The sequence below is a fragment of the Canis lupus genome, chromosome 25 (assembly GCF_011100685.1).
Source record: "Canis lupus familiaris isolate Mischka breed German Shepherd chromosome 25, alternate assembly UU_Cfam_GSD_1.0, whole genome shotgun sequence".
Lineage (NCBI taxonomy): Eukaryota > Metazoa > Chordata > Mammalia > Carnivora > Canidae > Canis > Canis lupus.
This window is the reverse complement of record NC_049246.1, coordinates 29559066-29578574: the sequence shown is the minus strand read 5'-3', so window position 1 is coordinate 29578574 and position 19509 is coordinate 29559066. Positions and strand designations below refer to the sequence as shown.

General features: G+C 38.4%; 1 long non-coding RNA gene across 2 annotated transcripts; it reads left to right on the top strand.

Annotated features, from left to right (window-relative positions):
* The first annotated feature begins 366 nt into the window (after window positions 1-366).
* Window positions 367-18115, top strand: LOC111092477. Of its 2 annotated transcripts, none has more exons than XR_005378226.1 (5): window positions 367-409; window positions 889-1014; window positions 12996-13142; window positions 14478-14570; window positions 17508-18115. It is a non-coding gene; the product is annotated as an uncharacterized LOC111092477 (long non-coding RNA). The 2 variants fall into 2 exon arrangements; XR_005378225.1 differs by having other exon boundaries at window positions 16975-18115.
* Window positions 18116-19509: the final 1394 nt, after the last annotated feature.

Genomic DNA, 19509 nt, shown 5'->3' with positions numbered 1-19509 from the left:
TCCCTCCCCCCCCAACCAAATGTATATATTGAAGCCTCAAACCCCAGTGTAACTATATTTGGAGATAGAGGCTTTTATTTATTTTTTTAAAACAATGATTTTTTAAAAGATTCATTTATTTATTAGAGAGACAGAAATAGTTACAGAAATAATAAGCGAGGAAGAGAGGGAGAAGCAGGCTCCCCACTGAGCACGGAGCCCAACATGGGGCTTGATCCCAGGATCCTGAGATCATGATTTGAGTTGAAGGCAGACACTTAACCAACTGAACCACTCAGGTGGCCTAGAGATAGAGCCTTTTAAGGAAGTAATTAAGGCAAAGTGAGGTCACAAAAGATAGAATCTTGATCCAATAATATTAGTGTCCTTACAAGTAAAGAAAACAGAGGAGAGTAACATCAACAAGATGGTAGGTTGTTCCTGATCCACTCCCCCCTCACAAGGAGAACAGCTAACAATTATTCATAGACAAGACACCAATGAGAGATTCTAGAACATGGGGATGGAGCTGAAGCATCCCCCTGCACCACAAGTGACCAAGATAGACTGCATTAGAAGGGTGAGAGGAATAGCCCATGTAGACGATATCGCCCCTCACCCAGGCTGGCGTAGCACTGCACCCAGAGGCTTGCCCTGAGCCTATGGTGCCTCCAGTGAGAAAAGAAAGCCTATGGCAGACCTTCAGCTCCCCAGCATTTTGGGTGGCTTCTTGAGAGCCCTACAGGGACTGCAGGGGAATGTGAGGAGCTCAACCACTGGAAATCCATCCAATGATGATGGAGAAAGGAAAGGAGTTTACAACTACTAGCACAAGGATCCTGACCCAGTTCATATCTGCAGTATCCTACTAATAGGACCAATGACTACAGCTGCTTTGTTTATTTGCAGAGCCAAGATGGCACAGTCTGACCAGGGAACTTGGCAGGATGCAGATCTACCTGATTTGGGTCCTCAAATGAAGAGTTTTGCTGGCCTTGGAGCCTGGTCTGCCTTTGCCCAGACAGGGAAGCTAAGGTATAGCCCAACCCATTACTGAGGGTAGCCCTGGGCCCTTCCTAGACAGAAAGTCGCATCAGGAACACATGGAGGCTGCATAGCCCAACTTGCTGAAGCTGAGCGGAGAGAATCGAAGGCAGAGCTGATCTGTAAAGCCAAGCTGGTGGCACCATTCAGCCAGGGGACTTAGGGAGCAGGTTGGCTTGAGTCAAAACCACAAACAAAAAGTCTTGCCAGGCTTGGAGGGTTCCTCTGCTTTGCCCAGGCTGGCAAGCTGAATCACAGTCCAGTTCACTGCTGCATGTGGCTCCTGGGCCCTCCTGACCAGAAAGCCTGACAAGAACACCTGGAAGCTGTGTATCCCAACAATGCTCTAACAGAGAGTATGACAGGCAGAATTGATCACAGAGCAAAGCCAGTAACACCACTGGGCCAGGAAACTTGGGGCATAGGTTGGCATGAGCCAAGACCACAAAGAGCCTTGTTGGACAGAGAAGCTAATTTATATCCCCACCTACTGCTAAGTACAGCCTTCAGCCACATTATCAGGATCCTAACCAGAGCATATGGGAAGCTACATAGCCCATTAATGGCCCTGCTGACAGAGGCACTTGAACAAAAAGTACCCTGTTGCTTTCCCCATTTGCAGAACAAAACCAGTGGCCCCAGCAGGCCAGAAAACTCAGTGCACAGTCTTGCCAAACAATTAGCCATGTAGGGCTTGGGGCCTATCCTTGTTTTACTGCCAGGGCAAGGAAGCAATTCATAGCTCTATCTACTTCTGAGTATAGTATCCAGTCCTCACCATCTAGTAAGCCTGACTAGAAAACCCAGGCAGCCACAGATCTCATCCTACACTACTAGTTGAGCTGGGAACCAGGCCAGCAGTCCTATCCAACTGTTCTAAGCCAGTGACACATCCCCCAGCCTCAGAAGTGTCCTCCCCCCCAAAATAGACCCTGTTTAGCAAGCTCCACCTGCCCACCAGCACACACATTCAGAAACCCAAACTGAGCTAACCAGTAAGTAACTATGTCTGCCAAAGGGAACCTATAAAGTCTGGATGAGACCACTCACTTACCCAAATGTACAGACACCAGTGTAAGGAATCAAGGATTATTTAAAAAAAAAAAAAAGACAAGTAAACATGACTCTACCAAAGGAAACTAATAAAAAGCTCTAATAATTGACACTAAGAAAATGGAGATCTACGAACTGTCAAAATATTCAGAACAATTCTCTTAAAGAAGCTTAGTGAACTATTAGGACACACAATGAAATTAGGGGAAAATGCATTAAAAATAAGTTCAGTGAGGAAGTAGAAACCATCAAAAATTTGTTTCAATCTAGAGCTAAAAAATTACAATGACTGAGGTGAAGAATTCAGTTCAATAGTGAGCTTCAAAAGTAGATCTGACCATGTAGAAGAAAGAATCATTGACCTAGAACACAGAACATTTGAAATTATCCAGTCAGAAGATAAAAAGGAGAAATTTATGGAAAGAGAGTGAAGAAAGCCTATGAGATTTATGGAACACAATCAAAAGGAACAATACCCACATTGTGGGAATTCCATAAAGAGAAGGGTAAAAGGAAGAGGCATAGCATATTGAAAGCAATAATGCTGAAAACTTCCCAAACCTGGAGAGAGAAATGGACATCAAATCCATGAGGCTCAAACGGCCCCAAATAAGTTGAACCTGAATAGGGCTACACCAACACATACTGTAGTTAGTTGTCAAAAATCAAATGCAAAGAATTTTTAAATGGCAAGAGAAAAGAGAAAAGTTATGTATAAAAGGACCCCTCTAAGATTACTGGCAGATTTCTCAATAGAAGCTTTTCAGACCAGGAGAGAATAGGCTGAGATATTCAAAATATTGAAAGAAAAAAACTGCCAACCAAGAATTCAACACCTGCCAAAGCTGTCCTTCAGAAATCAAAAAGAGATAAAAACTTTCCCAAACAAAAGCTGAGGGAGTTCATAACCACTAGACTTGCCTTATAATAAATGCTAAAGGGAGGTCTCTAACTTGAAGTAAAAGAATGTTAATTAATGTCATAAAAATATAAAATGGTACCATAAAACTCACTAATAATGGTAAATATATAGTCAAAGTTAGATTCTATAAAATGGTAATAGTCGTGCATAATTCACTTATAACTAGTTTAAAAGTTAAAAAACAAAAGTAAAAACAAAACTATGATAATCTGTTATTGGTTACACAATATAAAAATATATAAATTGTGACATCAATAACATAGAATGTGAGGGGCAGGAGAAGTAAAATTATAAGGCTTAGGAATACCATTGAAGTTTTAATCAGTTCAAAATAAGCTGTTATAATTTCAAGTTAATGTAAGCTTCATGATAACCACAAGGGAAAAACCTGCAGTAATTACATATAAGAATATGATGAAGTAAAAGCATACTGATACCAAAAGACATCAAAACACAAAGAAAGACAACATGATTAGAAACAAGGAACAACAAAAAAAAAAAAAAAAAAAGAAACAAGGAACAAGTTTACCAAATGTCTGGTAAAAACAATTAATAAAATGACAGTAGTGAGTCCTTATCTATCAATAATTACTTAAAAAGACACAAAGTAGCTGAATGGATTTTAAAAACAACATTCAGTAGTATCCTGCCCATGAAAGACTCAGTTTAGCCTCAAAGACACACTTAGACAGAATGAAGGGATGGAAAAAGCTATTTCCAGGAAATGGTAACCAAAAGAGCAGGAACACGTATATTAGACAAAATAGACCTTAACTAAAAATGGTAAAAAGAGACAAAGCCATTATCTAATGACAAAGTGCTCAATCCATCAAGAAAATATAATTGTATATTAAAACACGCAGCAGCAGAGAATATATATATATATATATATATATATGTATATGTATATATATATATATGCAAAATTGGAATAGACTTAGGGAACTCAGGGACTTTATCAAACATAATGACATTTGTATAATAGGAGCCCAGAAGGAGAAGAGAGAAAGGGGGAAGAAAATTTATTTGAAGTGATACTAGTTGAAAACTTCTCTAATCTGGATAAGGAAATGGATATCTAGATCCAGGAAACAAAGAGTACCCCAAAAAAAAATCAAAAGTAGATTACACCAAGACATATTAATTCAATTGGAAAATATAGTGATAAAGAAAAAAGTATTAAAAGCAGCCAGACAGGGAAGCCCAGGTGGCTCAGTGGTTTAGCACCTGCCTTTGGCCTAGGGCGTGATCCCGGAGTCCCAGGATCGAGTTCCGCATCGGGCTCCCTGCATGGAACCTACTTCTCCCTCTGCCTGTGTCTCTGCCTCTGTCTGTGTGTGTGTGTGTGTGTGTGTGTGTATGTTTCTCATGAATAAATAAAATCTTTAAAAAAAAAAAAAGCAACCAGACAACAGAAGACAGTATTATAAATGGGAAGCCCCATAAGACTATCAGCAGATTTTTCAGCAGAAATTTTCCAAGCCAGAAGAGAATGGCATGATATATTCAAAGTGTTAAATGGGAAAAATCTGCAGTCCAGATTATTCTATCCAGCAAGACTATCATTCAGAAGAGAAAGAGAGATATAGAGTCTCAAACAAAAACTAAAGGAGTTTGTGACCACTAAACCAGCTCTGTAAAAAATATTAGAGGGGCCTCTTTGAGTGAACATGAAAGAACAAAAGTAACAGTATGAAGGTAGGAAACACAAAAGCAGTAAAAATGAATATTTCTATTAAAAAAATCATTCAAGTAGCCCACAAAATAAAAGGAGGTAAAAAAAAAATGACACCATATACCTAAAATGTGGGGAGGAAAGGAGTAAAGAATAACTTTTAAGTTTTCAAGTTAATATAAACTGTTAATGCAGAAGATGTTATATGGTAACCACAAATCAAAAATCACTTATATGCAAGGAGTAAAGAGAATGGAATCCAAATATATCATTAAAGAAAAAAGCAAACCATGTAAGAAAGCAAGACAAAGGACTGGAGAAAAACATCAGAGACCACCACAAAACAAGGAATAAAATGGCAATAAATACATATCTATCAATAATGCTTTGAATGTAAATGGATTAACTGCTCCAATCAAAAGACATGGGGTAACAGAATAGATAAATAAAACCCAACAAGACCTACCTATATACTGCCTACAAGAGACTCTTTTTAGACCTAAAGACACATGGGGATGGAGAAACATCTATCATACAAACCGATGTCAAAATAAAGCTGGCATAGCAATATTTATATTAGGCAAAATAAACTTTAAAACAAAGAACAGGGACACCTGGGTGGCTCAGCGGTTGAGTATCTGCCTTCAGCTCAGGGCGTGATCCTGGGATCCGGGATCGAGTCCCACATTGGGCTCCCTGGGAGGAGCCTGCTGTTCCCTCTGCCTATGTCTGCCTTTCTCTCTCTGTCTCTCATAAATAAATAAATAAAATCTAAAAAAAAAAAAAAAAAGACTATAACAAGAAACAACGAAGGACACTATATAACATTAAAGGGACAATCCAACAAGAATATATAACATTTGTAAATATTCATGCACCCAACAAAGGAACACCCAAATACACAAAACAATGGATTATAAACATAAAGGAACTAATACAATAATAGTAAGAGATTTTAAAACCCCACTTACATTAATGGACAGATCACTGAAACAGAAAATCAACAAGAAAACAGTGGCTTTGAAGGACAAACTGGACTCAATGGATTTAACAAATATATTCAGAACATTCCATCCTAAAATAGCAGAATATGCATTATTTTTAGGGGCATATGGAACATTCTTTAGAATAAATCTTGCATTGGGTCACAAAACAATCCTCAACAAACTCAAGAAGATAGAAGTCATGCCATATAGCTTTTCTGATCACAACAGTATTTAAAAAAAAAAAAATCACATACAAGAAATCAACCACAAGAGAAAAATCTGGAAAGGGATGCCTGGGTAGCTCAGTGGTTGAGCATCTTCCTTCGGCTCAGGGCATGATCCTGGGGTCCAGGATTGGGTCCCACATTGGGCTCCTTGTGGGGAGCCTACTTCTCCCTCTGCCTATGTCTCTGCCTCTTTGTGTCTCTCATTAATAAATAAATTAATAAATAAATAAAATCTTTAAAAAAACCCTTTTTTTTTTAAAGACCACAAATACATGGAGGTTAAATAACATGCTACTAAACAACAAATAGGTCAACAAGAAAATAAGTTAAAAATTACATGAAACCAATGAAAATGAAAACACAACAGTTCAAAAATCTTTGGAATGCAGCAAAAGTGGTTCTAAGAGGGAAGTTGGTAACAATACACACCTACCTCAAGAACCAAGAAATATCTCAAACAACCTAACCTTACACCTGAAGGAGCTAGAAAAAAAAAAGAATAAAATAAAATAAAAAGGAATGAAATCTTGCCATTTGCAATGACATGTATGGAGCTAGAGTATAATGCTAAGCAAAATAAGTATCAGAGAAAGACAAATACCCTATGATTTCACTCACATGCGGAAATTATGAAACAAAACAAATGAATAAAGGGAGGAGGAAAAAAGAGACAAATCCAGAAACAGGCTCTTAATTATAGAAAATAAACTGATGGTTACCAGAAGGGAGGGGGTGTAGGGTTACAGATTAAATAGATGATGCGATTAAAGGAGTGCACTTGTCCTTGATAAGCACTGGATGACATATGGAATTATTAAATCACCATATTGTACACCTGAAACTAATATAACACTATGTTCATTAGTTGGAATTTAAAAGTTTAAAAAAATGAGAAGTTTCTCAAATAATTTAAATCTCTGCCTTAAGGAACTAGAAAAAGAACAACAAACTGAACTCCAAATTTGCAGAACAAAGGAAACAATAAAGATTAGAGCAGAAATAAATGAAATAGAGAACAGGAAAACAATTTTTAAAAATTAACAAAACTAAGAGTTAATTCCATGAAAAGATAAACGAAATTGACAAACTTTTAGATAAACTAACCAAGGAAAAGAGAGAGGACCCAAATAAAATTATAAGTGAAAAAGAAGATTTTACAACTGATACCACAAAAATACAAAGCTTCATCAAAGTTACTATGAAAAACTATATGCCAACAAACTGGACCACATAGAAGAAATGGAAAAATTCTTAGAAGCATACAACCTACCCACAGCAAAGCAGGAAGAGAAATAGAAAACCTGGACAGACTAATTACTTTTAGGAGGAATAAATCAGTAATCAAAAATTTCTCAACCATGAGAATCCTAAGACCAAATGGCTTCACTGGTGAATTTTACTAAACATTTAAAGAAAAATTAACACCAATCCTTCTAAAACTTTTCAAAAAAAAAAAAAAAATCGAAGACAATTCCAAAATTCCTTTTTTGAGGCAGCATTACCCTGATACCAAAGCCAGAAAAGGACACTTTTCAAAAAGAAACTATAGACCCTATTCCTGGGAATATAAATGTAAAAATCTCTATAAAATATTAAAGCAAACCAAAATTAGCATTTCATTAAGATGATTATCCACCGTAATCAAGTAGGATTTATCCATGGGATGCAAGGATGGCACACAATATATAATTTAACCAATATGGTACATACCATTAATAAAATGAAAGAATAAAATATGTAATGATCATCTCTACAGATGCAGAAAAATCATTTGACAAAACTCAATATTCTAAAAACTCAACAAATTAGGTATAGAAGGAGAATATATCAATAAGACCATATATGACACCTAACATTATATTCAATGGTGAATATAGAAATACATATTCAATGGTGAATCAGATGCAGAAAAAAAATAAAGGCAACAGAATTAGAAAGAAAGAAGTAAAATTGTCTCTATTTGCAGATGACATGATTGTATATATAAAACATCCAAAAGATTCCAAAAAGACTGTTAGATGTAATCAATGAATTCAGTAAAGTTGCTGGATACAAAATTAATGTACAAAAAATCATTAGCATTTCTATACACTAACACATTATCAGAAAAAGAAATAAAACCATCCCATTTACAATAGCATCAAAAGCAATAAAATACTTAGGAATAAATTTAACCAAGTAGGTGAAAGATCAGCAGACTGAAAACTAGAAGACACTGATGAAAGAAATCAAAGAAGATACAAATGGAAAGGTATTTCATGTTCATGTAGCAGAAGAATTAAAATTGTTAAAATGTCCTTATTATCCAAAGCCATCTATAGTTGAATTCAATGCAATCCTTATCAAGATTCCAATGGCATTTTTTTTACAGAAGTAGGAAAAACAATCCTAAAATTTATGTGGAATCACAAAAGACCCCAAACACCCAAAGCAATCATAAGAAAGAACAAAGTGGGAGGCATCACACTTTCTGATTTCAAGCAATATTATAAACTTTTAGTAATCAAATAGAATGGTTCTGGCATGAAAACAGACACATTGACAAATGGAATAGAATTAAGAGTCCAGAAATAAACCATACAGTCAAGTAATATTTGACAAGGATGCCAAGAATACTCAATGGAGAAAAGATAGTCTCTTCAATGGTGCTGATAAAATTGGATATTCATTTGTAAAGAATGAAACTAGACCCTTATCTTGCACCACTCACAAAAAGTAACTTGAAATGGATTAAAGACTTAAATGTAAGACCAGAAATCATAAAACTCCTACAAGAAAATGTAGGGAATACCTCTATGACATGGATCTAGGCAATGATTTGGGGGATATTACACCTAAGGCACAAGTGACAAAATAAAAAAATAAACAAGTGGAACTAAAAAGCTCTGCACGGCAAAAGAAATGATCAACAAAATAAAAAGACAACCTATGGAATGGGAAAAAAATATTTGCAAATGGTATATCTGATAAGAGATTAATACCCAAAAAATCTAAAGAACTCATACAACTCAATAGCAGAAAAAAAAAAAAACCCCAATAATCCAATTTAAAAATGGGCAAAGGATCTGAAGGATATTTTTCTGAAGAAAATACACAAATGGCCAACAGGTACACAAAAAGATGCTCATCATGCCTTATTACTAGGGAAATGCAAATCAAAACCACAATGAAATATCACCTCATGCCTGTTAGAATCACTGAGAAGACAAGACAAAACAAATGCTAGTAAAGATATGGAGAAAAAGGACCTATGTGCACTGTTGTTGGGAATGTAAATTGCTGCAGCCACTATGAAAAAGAGTATGGAGTTTCCCAAAATATTAAAAATAGACCTGCCATATGTTCCAGTGATTCCATTTCTGGGGATATATCTGAAGGAAATGAAACCACTTTGTCAAAGAGATATCTGTACCACTTCCATGTTCATAGCAGCATTACTTACAATAGCCAAGACATGGAAACAACCTAAATGCCCATCAACGGATGAGTGGTTAAAGAAGTTGTGGTGTGTGTGTACACACAATGCAATATTATTCAGCCATAATAAAGAAGGAAACCCTGCCATTTGTGACAATGTGAATGGATCCTAAGGGCATTATCCTAAGTGAAATATGTCAAAGACAAGTACTATATAATCTCATTTATATGTGGAATCTGAAAGAAAAGAATAAAACCAAACTCACAGAAAAAGAGATCATATTTATGATTACCCAAAGCAGGAGATGAGAGGAGTAATTGGATAAAACCAGTCAAAAGGTACAATATAAATAAGTACTAGGGATGTTATGTACAACATGATGACTATAGCTAACACTGCTATCTGATAGTATAAATGAAAGTTTTTAGAATAAATTCCAAGAGTTCTCACACAAGGAAAAACAATTTTTTCTTTCTTTTATTCTTGAATCTATATGAGATGATGGATTTAACTAAGCTTATTGTGGCAATCATTTCACAATATATGCAAACCAAATCATTACACTATACATCTTAAACTTCTATAGTGCTGTGTGTCAATTATATCTCAATAACAGGGATGGAGGGAGAAGAAACAATAGAAAACTCTCTCTCTCTCTCTCTCTCTCTCTCACACACACACACACACACACACACACACACACAACCATGTTGAGATCACAATGAGATATGTGAGCCATTTGTAAGCCAGAGAGTTCTCATCAGGAACCAAGCCTTACCAGAACCTTAATCTTGAACTCCCCAGCTTCCAGAACTGCAAGAAAATAAATCTCTGTAATTTAAGCCACTCAGTCTGTGTATTCTGTTATAGCAGCTGAAGCAACAGAAACACCAGGAAAGAAAAGTATGGTGCTAAAATGAAAAGCTAAAAAAATTGGAAGACCAATTCATGTGGTCGGACAACTGAATAGGAGTTACAGATGACGGAACAGAGAGAAAAAGAGAAAAAGGACTCTTACAAAAGCATTCAAAATATTTTCCAAAATCTGAAGGATATGAATTTCCAGACGGAAATGGAATTGGGATTTTCAAGTGTGATAGTTTGAAAGCAGACCCATACCAAAGTACAGAACTGAAATTTCAGAACAGTGGAGAGTACAAGACAACCCAAAAGGTTTTGATGGGGCTGGAGAACAAGTTATAATATACAAAGGACCAAAAATCAAACTGGCTTTAGGCTTCTTAGCAGCAACACTGAAAACAAAATAGAAAGGAAGCAATACCTTCAACATTCTGAAGGGAAATTTTTCCAAATTCTATTCTCAGTCAGATTATCAATTCAATGTAAGGACAGAATAAAGACATTTTCAGATATTTAAGGAGTAAAAATATTTACTTCCCATGTACTCTTTCTCAAGAAGCTACTGAGGATTTGCTCTCCCAAAGCAAAGATATTTTGCTACTCCAGAAAAAAGATGCCATTAGAGACAAGTTAAAGGATATCAAACATACGAGAATAGAGATGAAAATCTTCCACATGATGGTGAAGGGAAGGTCCCAGAATAATGGTTGTATCCAGTACAGAGAGAAACAAATTCTGACTGAAGTGGGATGACTTAAGACAATCATTTTGGGGTACCTGGGGAACTCAGTTGGGGGAGTGTGCAACTCTTGATCTCGGGATTGTGAGTTTGAGATCCATGCTAGGTGTAGAGTTTCTTAAAAATAAAATCCTTCAAAAAAAAAAAAAGTCCTATTGAGGAACATTGCCTTCAATTCTTCACTGCAATTATACCCTCTTTACAGTGGGAGGCCAGAATGCCCACAAGAGCCTGTTCCAGATTCTCCTCTGTACTAAGCTGCTCTTTGCCACATACTGATGAGATTTGTGCTCCCTCCTTGTCCCGCTGCCCAAATCCTCTGGGGTCAGTGGTGAAGACATTAGAAACAGAAAACACAGAGTAACCTCCTCTCCCTGGCTATGTTTATGCTAGTTCTCTAATACCTGTCTCAGACTACAATCCTGCCAGACACCCAACTATGGGAGTCCTAGATTTCCCAAGACTCATTCATAAACCTAACTCAATGACTTTTCCAGAAGAGACACCCGTGAAGTCTCAAGGTGGCTACAGCCACACTATGGCTAGTCTCTGTTCAGCTTATCTTCTGGGAGCCTTTCTCTTAGAGTAGCAAATTTCCCTGTCTTTACACAGTTGGATAAAGCTATAAAAAGTATATACACACAGACACACAGATGTAAGGGATGATTAGCACAAAGTCAGAGAGATGGAGAATAGGGAATTGTGATTGGGGAAGTATGCAAAGGGTTCTTCTAAAGTTGTGATAAGGTAAGAGCAGGCGTTTATTTTTTTTTCCTCTTCATACTTTATATTTTTTATATACCCTAAAATATATTTCCAGTTATTAAAATGGATTAAAAAGAACCATACAATGTGAGAGAATTGTAATATAATCATAAAGGACTTAGTGTACTATGCAAAAAAAAATTAGGAAAAAAAGAAACAAAGGGAAGGAAGATATAAACATGAGTGCACTGATTTCCTCATATTTAATAACAAGAATCAATAGATTCAACTTCATTTTTTACCTTGACAAACCAAGAAATAGAGGTCAAAGTTATAATGGTCATTAACAGAAGAACTAAAAATAATCTATAGACTTCCAATGTGCAAGGAACACAGCAGGGGAGAAGGATATAGAAAAGACCATGAGCCTCTGGAAAGCAAGACTGAAGAGGAGGCCAGGAGACCTGAGGTGCGTACAGACTTTTCTGAACTATTTTATTGTACTTGATTTTACTTGGAAAATAGAATTGTTAAAAAAAAAAAAAAGTAATAAAGGAGGGCACCTGGGTGGCTTAGTCCATTGAGCATCTGCCTTTAGCTCTGTCCTGATCCTGAGCCCCAAGTTGAGATCCCTGCTTGGTGGGGAGTCTGCTTCTCCCTCTCCCTCTGTCCACCCTTCCCCCTCACTCATGCACTCTCTCTCTCTCACTCAGTCTATCTCAAATAAAGGAAATCTTTTTAAAAAGTATTAAGGAAAATCACAAGGAAGTATTGACGATAAAACAAAACAAAAAGATAACAGCATTAAGACCAACCACATACTTTAATGTTAATATATAAATGGAAAAAACTCATAATAAGTCAAATAATAAACCCCAAGTAAATGTTCAATAGGAGATATTTAAGATCAAGTGGCTCAGAAAGATGGAAATTAACAAGTTGTATTTAATCCATTATCTATTAAATATCAACCAAAAGCAGAAGCAGGTTTATGTTAATATCAGACAAAGCTCAATTTGAGACAAAAAGTATTAAACACATAAATGAAAACTTTATCATGAAAGAGCTGATATTCTACAATGAGGTCATAACTGACATAAATTATTATGTACCACAGAAGAATACCAAATAAATGGTTAAAGTATAATTTTCAAAACGGTAAAAATCTGAACACTCAGGTAAATATAAGAAGAAGATGTGTCAAAGATTTTATTTGACTACTTAATGAGAGAACCAGAAAAATGTAAAACTAATCAAAAGACCATCTGAGAAGCTAGATACATGCATACAGTTCATTTACTAGGTTATGAGTTAGACACAAAACTAGTTATATCCAGCAGGACCATAAGCTGTATGTAACCTTTGGTGTTATCCATTCCTCTGCAGGGAAGTGATTTCCATCTCCACCTGACAACCAGCTACAAGTTAACTTCTGCCCTGTCAGACTTAGAAAATATCTAGCAAATAGAGTCAAGCCCAGCATTGCACTGGAAAAACACCTAGTAATCTCTTTTGCCTCTTTCCAAGTTTCAGGTAACTTTTCTTGCAAAAGTACAAAAAGCCATACCTGCAAGGAGAAATTAACAAAACACAATAGCAATGGGAGACAAATTCATCTTTGTCAGAGCAAGATCAAGCAATCTTTTTAAAACAAGTATAAATGGGGATCCCTGGGTGGCGCAGCGGTTTGGTGCCTGCCTTTGGCCCAGGGCGCAATCCTGGAGACCCGGGATTGAATCCCACATCGGGCTCCCGGTGCATGGAGCCTGCTTCTCCCTCTGCCTGTGTCTCTGCCTCTCTCTCTCTCTCTGTGACTATCATAAATAAATTTTAAAAAATTAAAAAAAAAAACAAGTATAAATGCAGAGCAGAAGTGATCATTTCAAATGCCTGTAGGGGCTGAGGGATTAACATAAATGAGTGAAGTCGGTTTAAGAAAAAGATCAACCATCAAAACTATAGTGTAAATATGTATTTCAAACAAGATGTGAGGATATTCTTCCTGTTGTCACAAAATTTTGCCCAAAGTCCCCAAGCTGAGGAGGATAGTGATAAATATCTCCACAGAAAGTGGACATTTGGGATCCCTGGGTGGCGCAGCGGTTTGGCACCTGCCTTTGGCCCAGGGCGCGATCCTGGAGACCCGGGATCGAATCCCACGTCGGGGTCCCGGTGCATGGAGCCTGCTTCTCCCTCTGCCTGTGTCTCTGCTTCTCTCTCTCTCTGTGACTATCATAAATAAATAAAAATTAAAAAAAAAAAGAAAGTGGACATTCAACAATCTAGAGGGGTTTAATAAACTAGAGTGGAACCAACCTAGCTAGACATCCTCAGCCTAAAAAGAGGAGGCTGGGATGGGAAAGGAGAACTATTGGAAGGGATTCATGGGAAAAGAGGGAGGTAGGGACCTTCCACAAGTGAAGGGTCTCTAAGAGAACCACTAGGCAAGATGAGGGTGTGCCTTGGAAAGGGGAGCCTCATGTTTCCCTCCAGCTGTAGAAACTAATGGGCTGATCTCTTTGCTGCCACCAGGGCATACATGGTGAGAGAGGGTTTAGGGAGAAATGGGATACATGTGAATATGAAGCCTGGTGCCTGCCTAGAAGGATAATTCTCAAGTGGGAGCCAACTGGGGCAGCCAGGACAGCAGAGGGGAAGGGACAGCAGTGAGTACCAGTGCAGGGATGAATGTGCCCTCATGAAGTCACAGACCCAGGGAACACAGATGGCTTGAGATATCTTGAAGTTGGTCCTCCCAAGAGCAGTGTCTAGAGTGATAAGGGGTCTCAGTAGGAAGAGACTGTTCTAGTCTATGTTACAAATACCACTGGGTGGCTTAAAACCAACAGACATTTATTCCCATTTTAGAAGCTGGGAAGTCTAAGATCAAGGTACCAGCAAATTTGGTGTCTGATGAGACCCTACATCCTGGATCATAGATAGCCATCTTCAACAGAAGAGGTAAGGGATCTCTCCAGGATCTCTCTTATACGGGCACTATTCTCATTCATGAGGGCTCCATCCCCATGACCTAATCACCCCAGAGGCTCCACCTCCAGATATCAACCACAGTAAGGCTTAGAATTCCAACATAGGCATTTTGGAGGGATACAACCTTCAGACCATAGCAGTAGCTCTATACAGATGGGTTGGGAGGATCAGGGTAGGAGATAATTTGCCAGATGGCAAGAAGCAGTGTGGCACAGAGGTCCTTATAAAAGTCTTCTCACAACCCAGAAATGCACATCATGCACTCAAAAGTGCCTGCTGGCCTGATTGCAGCATCTTCTGTCATTGAGAGCTTTACCCCTTCTTCTCTATGGCCCCTGCCCTCCCCACACCTTTAAGGAGCCTGCAACAGGGGGAGCAAGATGGAGCAAGAGTGAGAGGACAGCTAGGTCCCTTCCTTACAGCTAGCAGGGGGGACAGGTCCAGAACTGGAATTATAGTGCATTGCTGACTTAGACCACTTTTTAAATGTCTACAAAAGAGACTGCTCTTAGAAATAAAACAGGGAAACCATGCATCTGAGATGTCACTGGGGAGGAGGGAGGAAGAGGCTGGAACCATGTGAAGGTGGAAAAAAGAAAGAAAAGGAAAGCAAGCAAGCAAGCAAGCTGTTTCCTGACAGTGCTCACTGAGCTGGTCCATATAATAAAAGGTAAAACAGAATCTACAGCAGAGTTCCTTAGAATGGAGCTTTCCAGATGAGATACTCAACTCACATGGTTGGATATCATTACACTGATCTTGAACCTCTCATCCAGATCAGGAGTATGGAAAGTCAGATTGGAGACTAAGAGATTTTTTTTTTTAAAGGATTTTTTTTAAAAAGAGAGACCCACTCCTTTTCTCAAAGAAGAGAGGTAGAGGGTTGCCTCTCACTTGAATGAAACTTCAACAGGACCCTCTGAAAGCTAGCTATGTGCCTCTCCCCCACGAGCATAGTACCTCTCCCTTGGGAAATACAGAAGGTTCTGGAGAGCCCCTACAGGGAAAGTGGAAAGAATAGGAATAAGGAGATAGATGAGGGCTCTCAGGATGTGTCTGGATACAGGTGTTTGAATGTTCCCAGTAAGCAAGGCAAGCCACACAGGACAGGAAGCCAGCATGGGGTGTTTAAGGCTTCCCAGAAGCACAAATAGGTCTTAGCCAGGAGAAACTGAAAGCATCCGCAGATTCCAAGAACTGCAGAAAGAGCAAGTAGCCAATCAACATAGAGTTGCATGACCTTCTGTCAAGTTGGCTTAACCCCCTGCTGGCCCAGGGAGCACAAAGCCCGGTCAAGGCAAGCCTATCCTATTATAACCCCTCCCCCACACCTGACTTGTGTCTAGACACAGCCATTCATCTTGCAGGGAGTAGAGCATGAGAAGGAGACATTGCATCCCGGTACAGTAGGCCACCATGAGGGAGAGGACAGAGGTCACACATTTGAAGTGTGGATATTGTATGGGATGGGACATTCTAATTGTTGAACTAAGATTGTATTGAGTGACTCAAATAAAAGGCAGGACATTTTATTACCTAAGCGAGGTCATAAAAATCATGGGTGTCCCTTGAGAGCCTTCCATCAGCTGGGCTCCTTCAAGATAACTGCATCATTAGGGTCTTGCTCCATCTGCTCAGCCTATTTGATTAGCATAGACAACACTAGATTTCCACTTTAAATTGAAAATTGAAAGAAAATGAACAAATATTTACCTATCATTTTTTGTTTCATAATTCATTACCCCTATTGAAGTTGTCTGGTGTAGAATTTGACATTATTCTGTAACTACAGAATTCAGCCTTTAATCCTGTGACTGGGATTATGTAATGTGTGAAATCATTTTTTAACAACAGAAAAGTTTATAATGAAATGAAACTCTTACTACCAATACTTTGGAGTTAAAGATAGTCTGTGTATTTAAAGTGTCATTTTTCAGACAATTTGACATTTTAGATTATATGACAGTTGAGCTTGTGATTCCAATTTAAAATGTGCAGTTGGTTTTTAGACATGATTTTAAGTTGGAAGGTGTGAGAAAATTTGACTAAATTTGTAAACAATCCTGAAATATTTAAACTGAGATTTGCTACATTTACATTTTTAGGTATTTAATTTATAAGATTGTTTAAAAATTTCTTGGGAAGTTGTTGCTTGTTGAGGTCATGAACCGACCAGTCTGGCACTGGAAGTGCATACAAACAAAATCAAGTTTACCAAATTTATATGAATTCTGACTGATTTACAATATTTAAGGAAATCTCATTAACTGAGTTCAAAATAGGATTTTGAATATTCATCCTTAAGCTGCACATCAAATATGAAACATCTTCTTATACTCTATAATCTCATTTAATACTCTTGTCCTTCATCTAGAAACTATGTGGCAAGTTTAGCTACCTTGGGGAAGCCAACACTCTCAAACAACTGTCCTCTGGAGATCAGTTGATGACATCATTCATATATTACCAAGAACTGACTATAGCAGAAAGTCTACAGAACACGAGGGAGTGTACTCAATAAGAAGAATCCAGAAAGATTTCCATGGGGAGGGCCAGGAGGGTGAACAAGACTGTAGCATGTACCCCAGAGGTGGCTGGAGCTGGTGAGAGGATGAAAAGAAAAGACCAGTTTTAGAAAAAAATAGGCCAAAGGCAAAGGAAAGAAGGCAGTTGAGAACTCAAAATACAGCAGCAAATGCACAAAGGGCAAGGGGGCGGGGGGCGTGCACAGGGAGACCTAAACCTGCAAATGCAGTGTCTTTACCCCCTATTTACTCAGGCCCCATGACACCAGTGTTTTACAGTCCCACCAAGCAGGGCCTGGAGGCTCACTTGCTTTCCAGACCCAGCAGGCTGTGAGCTGCTGCAGGCCTGGAGACCACACCACCTCCACCTTTGTATTCCCAGAGCCCCACAGGCACCCAGGAGGCCTCAGGAAGTGTTTGTGGAAGAATGGCAGTCAGTGTGTTCTGCTGCAGAATGAGAGAGGCACTAGAAAGAAGCGGAGGGTATTGTGCTCAATCAAAATGGTGTTTCTCTGAAATCTTTTTGCATTGCCTTGCCAACCACAAAATTAACCACGGCTGCTGGAGATTTTGTAGCTTGCTTTTAACATTGTAAGCCAGGGAAATTCTACTTCAAATGCTTCTATGAAAAAGTTTTCTGTGCTTTAATGTGAACACTGATCTCCAACTTTGAACTCCAGTGGCCTTTCCTCCATGGTTATCCTCCTGGGCCTCTTTGCCCAGGATTACGATGGTCCTTCCCACTTTCCCTGGCCTTATTTGACATTATACATTTTACGACTGAACATCCACCACTGCCTTCCCCTCCACCTCCTCCCATCCCCTTTCCACACCGACAGACAGTGCATCCACTCTGGTCTAAGGTGCTATGTGACTCTATTAGTGACAATCATGTCACCTCCTCGTGAGCTCCAGTCACCCATTTCCAATTGCATACTTGACATTTCTACTGTAATGGCCCACTGTTACCTCAAAGTCATCTGAAATTAAACCTGACTCCATCTATCCCCATAAAGTGCTGTCCTGCCTGACTTCAATTTCTGTTAATGGCTTCGATACTGTCCCAACAACCCAGACTAAGTCTGTGGTCACCATGGACTTCGCTCCTTGACTATCCTCCCTCCCCACTGCATAGGTGGCCAATTTCTGAGTCCTTTCCTCAACCTTTATCATTCATCTAAATTTTCACTGCCTTGACCACTTTCATATTAAAAAGAAAACCATAGGCCCAGAATGGTGTCACTTAGACCAGTCTCAAAACTGGGCCTTACCACATAATCTAATTGCAATTTCGACCTCCCCCAGAAATGTAGTCTCAACTCATCAGTCAAGAGTTTTTCTAACAGTGACAATGAATCCACCACAGGGCCCTCTCCAGCCCTACACCACCTCCAGAATGATGAGGCAATCCGCATGATGAGAGCCCTCGCCTTTCCCCCTCACAGAAAGACTTGCCTAGAACAATCCTTGTCTTTCACTAATAACTTCCTTGCAAAAAACAAAACAAAACAAAAAAAAACTTTCTTGCCTAAAATCTTCCATTTTGTACGCATCCTCGGAGCCCCTCTAGTTACTAGATGAGATGCTGCCTCATTCATGAATCATTCAACAAAGCCAATTACATCTTAGAATATACTCAGTTGAATTTCTGTCCTTTAACCAGGGGTCTGTTATGCCCATGACTTGAATTTCTTTCTTCTCAGCTACTTTAATTTTTCTTATTAGGATATGCAAGCACACAGTACAAAATTCCAAAGCTATGAAGGGATAGATCATGAAAAATAAGCCTCCTTTACCACCCTGTCCCCCATACCCCATTCTCTTCCCAAAGCAACTATTTATCTTTTCAAAGATATCCAGGGAATATGAAAGCATATCAATATATATGCTTGATATATTTTTTAAAGATTTTATTTATTTATTCATGAGAGACAGAGAGGCAGAGGGAGAAGCAGGCTCCCTACAGGGAGCCCGACACTGGACTCCATCCCAGGACCCCGGGATCACGCTCTGAGCCAAAGGCAGATGCTCAACCACTGAGCCACCCAGGCATCCCAATATGCTTTATATTTTTAAAGATGAAAGTTCAATTGTTTGTTTTCTGAAATTTTGGTGGTCAAGACACAGATATTAAAAACTGTCTGGATGTTGAGGGAATTTGTGTTTAAGGAGCATCACATTTCAGTGTTGCAAGATGAAAATCTTCTAAAGATCTTTCACATAACAATGTGAATATACCATATGTCACTGAATTATACACTTAAAAATGGTTCATGGTAAAGTTTATGTTATATAGATTTTATTTCAATTCCAGTGTAGTTTACAGTATTATATTTGTTTCAGATGTTCTCTATAGAGATTCAACAATTCCATGTATTTATCAG